The following is a 12631-nucleotide window of genomic DNA, read 5'->3' as shown; positions in this document are numbered from 1 at the left end:
TGGTCCTGACATTCCATGTGCCAATGTTTATTTTCCTGGTAGAGAGAAGGGTACTCTGCTTTGTGGCGTCCTTTCGGCTTTGGCCACAAAACTTCATAAATCTTCCATTTGAAGAACTCTCCTCTTCCAAGACAAGATTGTCTGTGTTTCCTGTAGTTGGTGTTTTTGTAGCAATTTGTTTTTTTACGGGATGGGGTTGCTAACCCTAAGCCCAACCCTCCTCCTTTTTCAGACAGGCTTGGGACCGTCCTTGGCGGAGTTTTGAGTTCTGTTTACCTGCAGCATTATTTTACATTACACAGACGGTAGTGGCTGTCTGGTTGCTCGTTTGGTCACAAAGAAATGCAGGTCACCACAGCTTATCTATTTAGTAGCACAATCCTTTAAGCACCTCTTGAGACATTGAAACATTTTCCTGAAAAGGTGTTAAGGTCTGCAATTAGCCAATGAGTTTTACGCTGCAGAGATAATAAATACCAAAGCAGATTTACAGTAGGAAGATCTTAACAAATTAACCATATCCACTCTTTTTACTACATGATTTACCATGTTTAATCTTACATTTTTAGTAGGCTTAAACAGAATGCTTTACTTAACTGGTTCAAACTGGCACTCCAAAGAGTGGAGGAATAGTACATAGATTAACTTCTAGTCTCATATAGCTAATGAAAATCCAGTATCTGCTTACTATATTTTAGTTTCATTGTGGCCCAGTTTTAACCATTTATCTCTACCTCCTTTATTCTTTTCTCATAAATATACTGTACTAATTTACTACATTTCATCCTTGCACTTAGTACTTTTGTTTTTCTTATTGTTTTTACCATTTCATTGTTCCTTTTACCTGCAGCCATCATTCTAGTTTTCTATTAAATGATGCATGCTCTTAAGGTATTTTTACACGTTGCCATAATTCTCTCAGCTCGTTCATCTCCCTCATTTCAAGTGAAGCCAAAAATCGTATTATCTGCATAAGCCAAACCTTTAAATATGACACCACTCACCCAGCCACATTCCCTTACCCTTCTGATCTCTTTCATCTTGCAGTATGCCTCATTAGTGAATCTAATCAGTCTATGAGTCTAAATCAGTGTATACCAATATTATATATTCCCCGTTCCGAAGGAGGGATGGGTCTCCTTGAAATTGATTACATGTATAAATCTACAAACATGGGACTTCACACATATCTGCTGACCTCACAAGACCAAAATGTAGCGAAAGTTTTGAAACATGAGGAGAATAAATCTAAGATGACTTCTCTGCTTAATTTAGCAGGAATGGAAATCAAACCAGAAATAGACAAAAATCAGGCACCAACTGAATGTGCCAAAAAAAAAAAAAAGAAAGAATATAAGGTGAAGGATCAGATGAGAAGGCAAGAAATGTGGAAAAAGCATAAATATAGTTGCAAGTATAGAAAACTTCTGGAAGAACCTCATGTTGATCAGGAATGAATGCAGAAATGGTTAAGGAGAGGCGAATTCAAACCAAGAGATGAAAGGTTAAAATTGGCAGCCCAAGATAGTGGGCTATGTACACGCTGGTTTACAAAGTCTATTGAACACATGGGAGAAACAGACAAATGTAGGTTTTGTAAAACTGAATTGGAAACAGTCATGCATCTTATTGCTTGTTGTGATATACTAATGGCAGAAGGACTGCATACTGAAAGGCATAATAATGTGGCAAGACTGTTGCACTGGGGATTGTGCAAATATTATGGTATTGAAGTGGCTGAAAAACATGAGAAACATGAGCCGCAAAGCATCATAATAAATTATGAAGTTTACATCACATGGGATCACCCATTACCAATAGTTCAAAAGATAGATGCTAGAAAAATGCATATAGTGGTCCAAGAAAAGAAGACAAAAGTAGCATCGATCATTGAAATCACCACAACTAGTGACTACAGTGTCTTGCATACAGAGAGACACAAAGTCATAAAATATCAGGATCTACAAGCAGAAATGAGAGCAATGTGGAAGAAAGATGCCCAGACAGTTTCAATAGTAGTAGGAGCAATGGGTCTCATAAAAAAAATAATCTCCAATCATATTTAGATATGTTACCAATCCATGTAACCCCACACAAATTGCAGAAGGAGTCATTATTGGGCACATTGTAGGTGCTGGAAAGAGCATTTTTGGCTGACATCAAAGACTCAAACAATACTAATTTCATGAACTTTAATCGTCCTTTGACTTAGGAATGGGGTCCATTCCCATCATGGTATTAGAAACCCAAAAGGCATGGAGAAATTAACAGTGTGAGCCTAAGGCTTCTGAGAACAGCAAAAAAGTTTAAAGAACCACCATGCCTGATGTTAAAAGTTTTATTTCTTTCACTAGTCTATGGTTTTACTACAGGATACGTTTCTCCCGGTGTAACATTTAATATAAATTTCACTATTAGTTTAGGTTGCCTATAGCTATAATTTTAAAGACCATTTCATGGAGTGTAAGCCTACAGAGCAAAAGAGGATGTTTTAGTGAGGCAGAAATGGCTGCAGTGAGTACCACTTTGTTCATAATTGAGTAGGCACTGTTTTTTTTCAAAGAATTTTATTAAATAATTATTAAAATGAACAAATATGTCCATGAAGTTATAACATTTTTTTTCTTTAAAGTTAAAAACAAGAAAATAAAAAAAACAAACCTTCTAATATATAAACCAATGTAACTAAACGATGTACAAAGACGTTCATCATGCAAAAAAAAATTCTTAATGTAGCTGTAGGATTAATAAAAATCATCTGTTTACATAAATTAATAAACTATTTTTCTAGAAGTTCATAGATAATATTCCATGAATTATATAATGTAGTATTCCTAGATTATCTAGATTTAATAGTTAACATTTCCAACTTACACGTTTCAAGGAGTATATTTTTAAATTCCAAAAATGTAGGTGCTGTACTAGATTTCCAATTCTTAGTGATTGTTTTTCTAGCTATAGATAGTATAGTCCAAACCAAAGGGTACTTATTCTCTTTTACACAATCAGGAACAGGAGTATTAAATAAAACAAGTGATTTAGATATAAAAAAATTATCAGTAAAAATTGTTTGCAACAAATTATTAATATCATCCCAAAAGTTTCTTAAATATATGCAATTATAAAACATATGAGACCAGTCAGCATTCAATTAAATATTACATCTCCAACATGTTATATTCTTTTTAGAAAATATACTTATATTATGAGGAGTGATAAATGATCTATTTAAAAATCTCCATGTGAATAATTTCCATTTTAAAGAAGAAGTAGTCATACTTGCTGATTGTAAAATATTCAATTTGTCTTTCTCAGAAGGGGGATTATTATTAATTAAAGAAAAATATTTCCAATAATTATCTGAATGTGTATCTAAATCACATTTAATTGCCCTATAAATGTTTGATAACTTGTTATTAACAGGAGATTTATGCAAAACTGATAAAATCATATATTGTATTAGCTTGGGAATTTTTTCCCAATTATAGGAGACATAGAATCCAATTTATTTAATACATATTGTCTAGCTTCTTGAAGCTCTAACCATAAACGAGAATCAAGTTTATACTCTTCCAAGAGTAAACTATTGGATTTTATCTCGTTATTCATCATCATTTGGTGACAAAATGTTAAATGTTTTTGCTGAAATATAGACATTTTTGTATAATCTGAAGAGAACATAGATCTGTCTGTGTAGGCTATAGGGAAGAGTAAAAAAGCCAGTCCTTATATATATTACATTTAAATATAATTTTTTTAATTATTTTAAAAGAAAAACTATATACTTAGAGTTAAAACTCAGAGAAGAAAATTCAGAAATATAATCTTTTAACCTCCAAATAAATGGATTATTAATTATATTTAGCTTATAGGAACTGTTTATATCTTTGGTATTTTGTGACAATACCTCTATAAACTCTTTCCACTTAGCAGTGTATTCCACATCAATTAGATGAGAGATTGTATTGAATACTGATGAAATTGAATACATTTCTAAATTTGGTAAGGCTATACCCCCATTATTCCAATTATACATATGGTATGTTAATGCAATCCTTGGCTTATTTGGTAACCACAAAAATTTCTAAATCATTGAATTAATTTTTTTAATTATTTGGTAAGAAGGAGGTATAGATAAAGATTGAATTATATATAAGATTTTGGGGAGAAGGATCATCTTTATTATTAAAAGTTTATCATCCATCGAAAAGGGTAATTCGTTCCATTTATTTATTAAATTTTCTATCTGTAATAGACTTTTATTATAATTTATTTGAATGGTATATTTAATATTGTTAGTAATAATTATACCTAAATATGCTATTTGTTGAGACTGAGCTCCATATTCATTATATTCATCAGGTATATTGTATTTTTTGAACCTGTTAAAATAATTTGTGTTGTATTATTATTAAAAGTAAGGCCAGAATTTTTTAAAAAATATTCCATGTTTTTAAAAAGTTTTTGTATAGATTCCCTTCTACTCCCAAGAGTAATCAATATGTCATCTGCAAACATTTGTATTGTAGATGATATAGTGGGTTTTAACTTGCATCCTTCAATATCTGTATCATGTCTTATTAAATTTGCCCATGGTTCCATAACTAATGAAAATAAAAGAGGGGATAAAGGACACCATTGCTTAGTACCTTTTACTATTGGTATATGTTGAGATATACTAGTACCAATTTTAACATAAGCTTGACTACCTTCATATAACAGGGTGATAAGATTGATAAAATTATTGGAGAAGTTTAATTTCTTTAATAGAGTGAACAAATATTCCCATGTAACTGAGTCAAAAGCACAATTTATATCTAAACTAACTAGGGTTAAATTTGTTTTAAGATTTTTCACTGAATCAATTAAAGTTAATATTCTTTTAATGTTATCATATGAAGTTCTCTTTATTATAAACCCTGTTTGATCACTATCAACTAATTTGGGTAAAAGTGTTTTAAGCCTTTCTGCATAAATGGACATAAATAATTTGTAATCAGTGTTTAATAGGGTGCTGGGTCTATAGGAGGTACACTTAGAGGGATCTTTGCTAGATTTTAAAATAGGAGAAATAAAAGTGTATTTCCAAGAAGGTGGAATTATGCTTTTGTCCTGAACAAGATTAAATACTTTATAAATCAATTTTAGAGCAATTATAGGTAGTAATTTATAAATTTCGGGAATGATGCCATAATTACCTGGTGCTTTATTTTGCTTTAATTTGGTAATGTGAGTCTGAAGTTCTTTGAAAGATATTTGTTTATCAAAAGAAATCCATTGTTCCTCTGAAAGTCTTGTTTTAGTGTATTTATTAATAAATGTTTTTATTTCCTCTTTAGAGTTAATTTCAGTAGTTGTTTGGTTGATGTTTATAAAAAACTCTCTAAATTCAGTTAATATATTATGAATTTCCGATACCATTTTTCCTTTTTTAGGGGAGAATATTTCATTAATATGATTAAATCTATTTAATCTTTTCATTTTATTAGCAAGAATTTTTAAGGATTTAGGGTTAGAAGAGAAATTTATAAACTTGAAATTTTCTACATGGATCATAGTTTTATGTTTTAATATTTCTAGATATTTATTATTTAATATATTTATTTCTTTTTTTATCTGATATATCTTTATCACCCATATTACTAAGTTTTAAAGTGTCTAATTTACATTGTATAGCTTGCAGCTCTTTATCCCAAGCTTTCTTTTTTTGTTGTACCAGTTCAATATCTTACCATATAGATAAGTTTTAGGGCATCCCATATGTAAATTTCTGATATATCATTAGTATTGTTAAGTTCTAAAAAATTCTGTACTTCTGTAGAAATTAAATCATTAAAATCTTTTAATTTTGTGATATAAGCTGGCATCCTTTTTATATGAATATTAAAATTTGGATTGACTACCACTTCAAAATTATAGAATTATAATCTGATAAAGGATATGAAATCACTGCTGATTTGTTTAAGGAATCTTGTTAAATTATTAGAAATAAAAACTCTATCTATCCTCGAGTATGAGTTATGTCTATGAGAAAAAAAGGTGTAAAACAAAGAAGTAGTATATGCAAAATAATTTATATCTTTCAAAAAATAAGTATCTGAAAAGTCTTTTAATAATTTAGATGATGTAGATATTCTTTTCTTCCCATTAGTACTAGAGTCTTTGTAATCTAGAATACAATTGAAATCTCCTGCCAAAATAATGTTCCCTTTAGAGAATAGTACAATTTGATCTAGATGTTGTTTCACTGTGTTTATCCCTATCCCTGGGATCCAGTATATGTAATCAATGTGAAAATTTTACTGTTTATTTCTATGGTGACTGCACAAAACATTCCTTTATTATCCTTATATGTATCTATTATTTTAGGAAAAGGCATTATGCTGTTCCATAGGATAGCTACTCCTCTCTTTTTCTTAGTATGTCCAGAACTTACTAAAATCTTATATGTTTTAGAGGGTCCATATGACTTGGTCGACAGTTCATATGGTCGACTGTTTATTTGGTCGACAGTTCATTTGATCGACAAGCATTTGCCCCCTTCCCCAATGTTGTGTGACCCTGGAGTTGATATATATAGTTAGGGGGGGTGTGGGGGGCACAGCCCCCCACATTGGGGGGTATGGGGGGTGAAACCCCCACCTAAAATGCTTGTCGATCAAATGAACTGTCGACCAAATAAACAGCCGACCATATGAACTGTCGACCAAGTCATATGGACCCGTTTTGTATTCAAGTCTGAATATATCCTCTGTTATTAAGTGCGTTTCTTGTAAACATACTAACTGGGATTTATGTAACTTAAGATATCTAGTTAAATTCCTCCTTTTATTAGGATTATTTAAACCATTAATGTTAACTGATATACCTTTTAGTGTAGTCGTTGAAAATTAAATGATGTAAATATAAACATACTGATCTAAGAAATACACAATAATACATCTAATAGGAATACTATTATGATCATTAGAACAAACATAGTGTAAGAGTATCATATTCTTAAAATTAAGGTTGTTTCCTACTACATAAGATATGAACGTCTGAAAAGTTATTAGAAAATATTTATAACATAAAAATGAAACAAAATAACCAACCCGAACCCCTCTGGAGTTTAAAACTCCTAACTCGAATGACATCAGTCACTCGAATTGACCTCCTATCAAAAGCAGCATCCAATCAGCACCTGCCTAAATGTCTATAGTCATAACTATAAAAATAAGGCTTCTCATCAATAACATAAACAATTTTTGTATGAACCAAATATATAGATATAATGTGTCAATTAGTAAATTGATGACAGCTACATCTTAGGAATAAAGTACAGAATATTCTTACATTAGTTAGTAGGTTATTAAGAACTACTATGATCTATTAGTTCACTCTTCTGTTTTAAAGTAATCACATTTGATAAGAACCTTAAAAAGAGACTATGGCATTATTTTATTACCGAAATATGGCTAATAAAGGCTGAAGTGTGATATATAGTACTGCCATAGGTGATCAGCTAACTGGGACATAGTTGTAAATGAATCACCTAAGGGCCTTCAATAACCACTAACATTGGCAGCTAATAAATAAGATGCTAATAAAAGTGATTTTACTAACAATCAACTAACATACTGATTGTTCTGAAAGAAATGAACACTGCATTTCTTTGCCAGAAACCAAATATAGTGATTACTCATCAAGAAGTAAAACCAACAACATCCTGCTAGTTTTCTTATAACCCGGTGCAGTCTCTCATAGAAGAGTGACTAATAAACCTTAAAAGTCTGATCTTCCATTCATTGCATTAATTTGAGTTACCTCAAAGGGTCCATCACCATACTGAAAACTAGTGAAAAGGTCATATTAGTTCAAAGAAGCAAGGTGCTTAAATAGCTCCTGTATACTATATAAAAGCCTTATTTAAATATAATGAGCTTTTTATTATTCAATTATAGCTTATACTATCTTTGAATTTTGAAAAACTATTTCATTAACAAAACAAAAGATGAAAATGTCACATTTTCTAATGATAAACAGATGTAACTATTTTTAATGCACCTGTCCTTGCAATATTATTGCTGCCTATGTGGTACATCCCTATCAGCCTATTACACAAATGCATTCATAAAATAACTGTGATAACCTATTATATACATCTATACATTCAACATTTTGATAAATGCTTCATGAATATTTTCTCAGCAAGTCACTAGTTATAAAAAATGTACATGTAACACAAGTATATAAACAGCTTGTAGCGTTATTAAATCTTCCAAAAATGCACACATCACAACTAGTATTTCTCATCAAGATATCGGCACCCTTGTCATACATAAAGTAAATATTTTATGAGAATACTATTCGTATATAAATACATAAGGTTCAAGAATACCTATGATGATCAGAAAAAGTATTTAGGCTATATGCATAGTATAATCCCTATTTGTTTAAGAGATTATTGCATATAATGTCTTACAATAAGTTGAAAGTAGTAATTTAGTTATATCTTCTTTCCATATGCTGTATGAGGAAACAAATTTGATTCAGTAGCTTCCCGGTGAGGATCAGAAGATCAATTCACTTCCGACACCGTCATGATGACGTTTTAAGAAAGCTCCGAGCTTTCCAGCTGCGATGGATACCACAGTCTCGAGCTCATCATGAAGATAAAGCTTTCAAAGTTCCGGTGGGAAATAGAAAGTAAAACATTACTTAACTACATATAAGGCAATGTCCCGAGACTCCCTCTATACCGAGAGAGATGAGAAAGAAAGGAAAAAAAAAAACCTTACATACACAACATGAAGCAATGACAGCTGTCAAGCAAAGCTTCCCCACACTATCAACCAGACTCTCTGGTTAATCTCCGACCAAAGCACACAGGCACCAAAACATACAATTAACACAAACAAAACCACACATGTCTCTACAGTGCTACAGCACCAAACCAGAACCTCCAAATAAACACGCCAACAACTCGGAAATGACAACAAAGCCTTACCATTACTCCAGCCACACTGCCACTCACATCCCGGGTCAGAAGTACCATCACTAGCACAGCAATTCTGCAACTATACATCAGGCCATCATACAAGATTCCTTTATCAAACAATTAACCATAAATCAACTAAAATACAAATACAGCAATTATAACTAAATAAAAGTTTTCCAACCACTATAAGAACCCAAATCAATTTAAACAAATACACCCCCTAATGATAAGCACCACTACAAGACATCCGGAAGCATAGATATCCGAGATAGGAGAATCACTGCATCCATGGGAATCAAACCAATAAACATTAAGATAGTGGTGGTGCTGTGGTAGCGTTGTCACCTCACAGTAAGATGCTGTACGGTTCGATTCTCAGCTAGAGCGTCATCTGCGTGGAGACATGCGTGAATAGGCGTACCTTCATTGAAGGTTGTGTGTCAGGGCTGGTAACTCGGCATGTAAAAATCAACTACCAATCATTGGCGGACCGGAGTTCCGCTGTGGCGACTCCTAACCGGGAAAAGCAGAAAGACACAACAATCTTAAACAAATAGTACAAATTAAAAAAAAAAATCCCAACAAACGACTATTCTACAAAACAAAATAGACAACTATTTAGTTAACCAATTTACATTATATTAAATATAATACCAAAAGCTCACCTGGATGTCCGGTTTCATTTCCCCAAATGAGTGAATCAAGTGCAAATATGTACTTGTTATGATTCATCTTTTGATTTTTTTTTTTAGGGTCAAATGTTTTCCAAGTGTTGTTCTCAGCATTCCTTTTAAGACTAGAACTGGCCCACTCCATTTCATCTACTTTTTCCAGTATGTTATTAGATTTTATATAGGTTATTGCATTGTCTAGGTCGTCAAAAATTTTAAAACTATCTTGATAAAATATTTTCCGTCTTGCAGGAAAAAGCAAATGGTTTTTATTTTATTCTTTTTTAGTTCTCTGACTAAAGGCAAGACAATTTTCCTTTTTGATAATACTGAAGAAGAATAGTCATTATCAAAGAGTATAATATTGTCCTTCAGTTTGATTGGGGATTTTGCCCACGCAGTCATTAGTACCATTTCCTTATCATTGGCTGATAGGAACTTTACAATAACAGATTTAGTATAATTACTCTTGGTGTTTTTAGATGTCACCATTGATCTATGGGCTCTTTCAATACCATATGAAAGAGCCTCCGGCAGTTCAAGTACTTCAGGCAACCAGGAAGATAAAAGTTTTTCCATATTATTTCCCTCTATGTTATCCGGTAAGCCAAAAATTCTCACATTATTCCTACAGGACCTGTTCTCAAGGTCATCAACCTTTGTCTGAAGAAGAGAATTTTGCTTTAACAGGAACTCAACATTATGTTCACTCTCCTGAATTCTGTTACCCATATCACTTAATGCAGATTCTATTCATGAAATCTGCTTCCTCTGTTGCAATAAATCTTCATGTAGAATGTCCATTTGATGAGAACACTTTTCTTTGAAATTGTCAATTTTTATATCCATTTTGTCTATCTTGACACTTAGTTCCTGAATAGTAGTTAGTAATGACTGTAGTTCTTTTTTGATAGATGTCTCTTGATGAGAAGAGTTAGTGAAGCTCATCCTGTTCTTTTACTGTAGTACTTCCAAGTGTAACTTTGACAGGAAAACTTAAAATCTACTTGAAATTTTTTATTATACTACCCTAATATATATTTTAAAGAATTAATTAAAATAAAAAAACTATTATTAGGGAAGTTTATATCAATATTTCCTGTCAATAAAATTCTATAAAGGCAGAGCTGATAAGAAAAGCTGCTACTCTGTGCTCATCTTGGCCACCCCCCCCGAGTAGGCAGTGTTTTTAGTAGATAACCCTGGGATGATGGTAATATGCATTAGTATAAATTGCATTGTAAATGGTGAGTAAGGCTCAGTGTGGGCTTTGTGATACCCTGTAACTTTAAGAGAAGTAATTTTCTTAAGTGTCATGATAGGAATAACAGTAATGAGATATGGGGCTAGACAATGGTGATTTATGAATGGAAATTATAGCTGTTTGTGATGTTAGCACTGGTGGTTTTGATTAACTGATCATCACTGTTAATTCATGTGCCTCACAGAGATCTGCTATGAATCGGGCATTCAAGTTCGTTATAAATAATAAAACCTGGACTAACTCATCATACATTAAAAGTGATATGTGAAGGTAGCGGGATGAATGTAAAGTCATCTGGGAAATACAATGACAACTCCGATACACTTATGAATGGAGTCATATCAAAGGTGTGGTCCATAATGTATGGTCATCTTTGAACAGTTACCACTTCACTGTGAAGGCTAAAATAATTGATATACAACAATTTTCATCACTGATATTCCCTATATACAGAGAGGAACAATATACAAGGGCTGCATTCGTTGCAAGAAGCCGGGACTGGTAGTTCCATGCTCCCATACTAAAGGAACATTGACTAAAAAGTTTTTAATTAACAACTAGGTGAAGCACAGTCATGGCTTTTCATATATTCATGATGTTCATTATGAGATCAATCTTGCAGTAGCCTAAGTTATATGGGACATATACGGGCAAGACTTGAACATCAGACCAGCTTCCAAAGATTCAGTGTACCAGCCACTTTCTTAATGCAGAAGCTATCAGGAATGCTCACTCTTCCAAGGTTTGATGGTCATCTAGTTTCATTAAATGGGCAGATAAGTAATCGGCTCTGACTTCCTTCCTTATTTTGTATAAAAGACCTTCAAACAATCTTAGCAAAAGTCAGGGAAGCAAACCTTTAAAAAGCAGTGTTTTACCTCATGTACTCTCGACAGCTCCAAGAATATTTACAAAGTCTCTGACTCCAGTAGTAGTCTATCACAGGTTACAAAGTATACACATTTTTTTATTATTTAGACAATTGTCTTGTGTTTGCTGACTATTTACCTAGGGTGTCAAGAATTGCTTTTTTTGTCCAGAATCTTATTCACAGCTTAGGTTTTTAACTTAACCTATTGAAATTATCTCTCACACAATCTCATTGGAAAGTATTTCTAGTCTGTCTCCTGGATATGTCCCTTATAATGGCCTTCCTTTCTCAGGATAAAGTTGAACTTTGCAAGGAAGAGTTCCTGACATTCTCTCAATAGGGTAACACAACTTCTTGGGAATTATCTCAAGATACTGGAGTTTATGTCATCTGCAATTCTCACGATACTTCTAGCTAAGTTATGTTTGAGAAAAGTTCAATTGATCCTCAAATCAGTTTGGATTCAACACCAGCATTCCCTCTCCTTTCAAAGTCTGATGCCAAATTTTGTCAAGATGGAACTTCAGTGGTGGACAAATCAGTTATCTCTCAAGCCAGTTCACCCATTCTCCCTTTCAGCCCATATTCAAATTGTAACCACAGATGCTTTAGATTTTACATGGAGTCTGTATCCTGAAGGGTAAAAGTACAGGCTCAGTGGAACCATCAGGACAAAAAGAAGCGCATAGAGATCAAGGAAATTGCAGTATTGATAAACACTCTGGGTTCCAGGACCAGCATTGGTCATCACAGACAACACCATAGCTATGTGGTACATAAATATACAGGAGGGAACCAGATCCTACATTCTTTGTAGATTGGCTATGCTAGCCTGGGAACTACCT

Source organism: Protopterus annectens, chromosome 10.part0, assembly GCF_019279795.1.
Source record: "Protopterus annectens isolate FY-2018-M chromosome 10.part0, PAN1.0, whole genome shotgun sequence".
NCBI classification, from domain to species: Eukaryota; Metazoa; Chordata; order Ceratodontiformes; family Protopteridae; genus Protopterus; species Protopterus annectens.
This window is presented reverse-complemented; position numbering follows the sequence as displayed.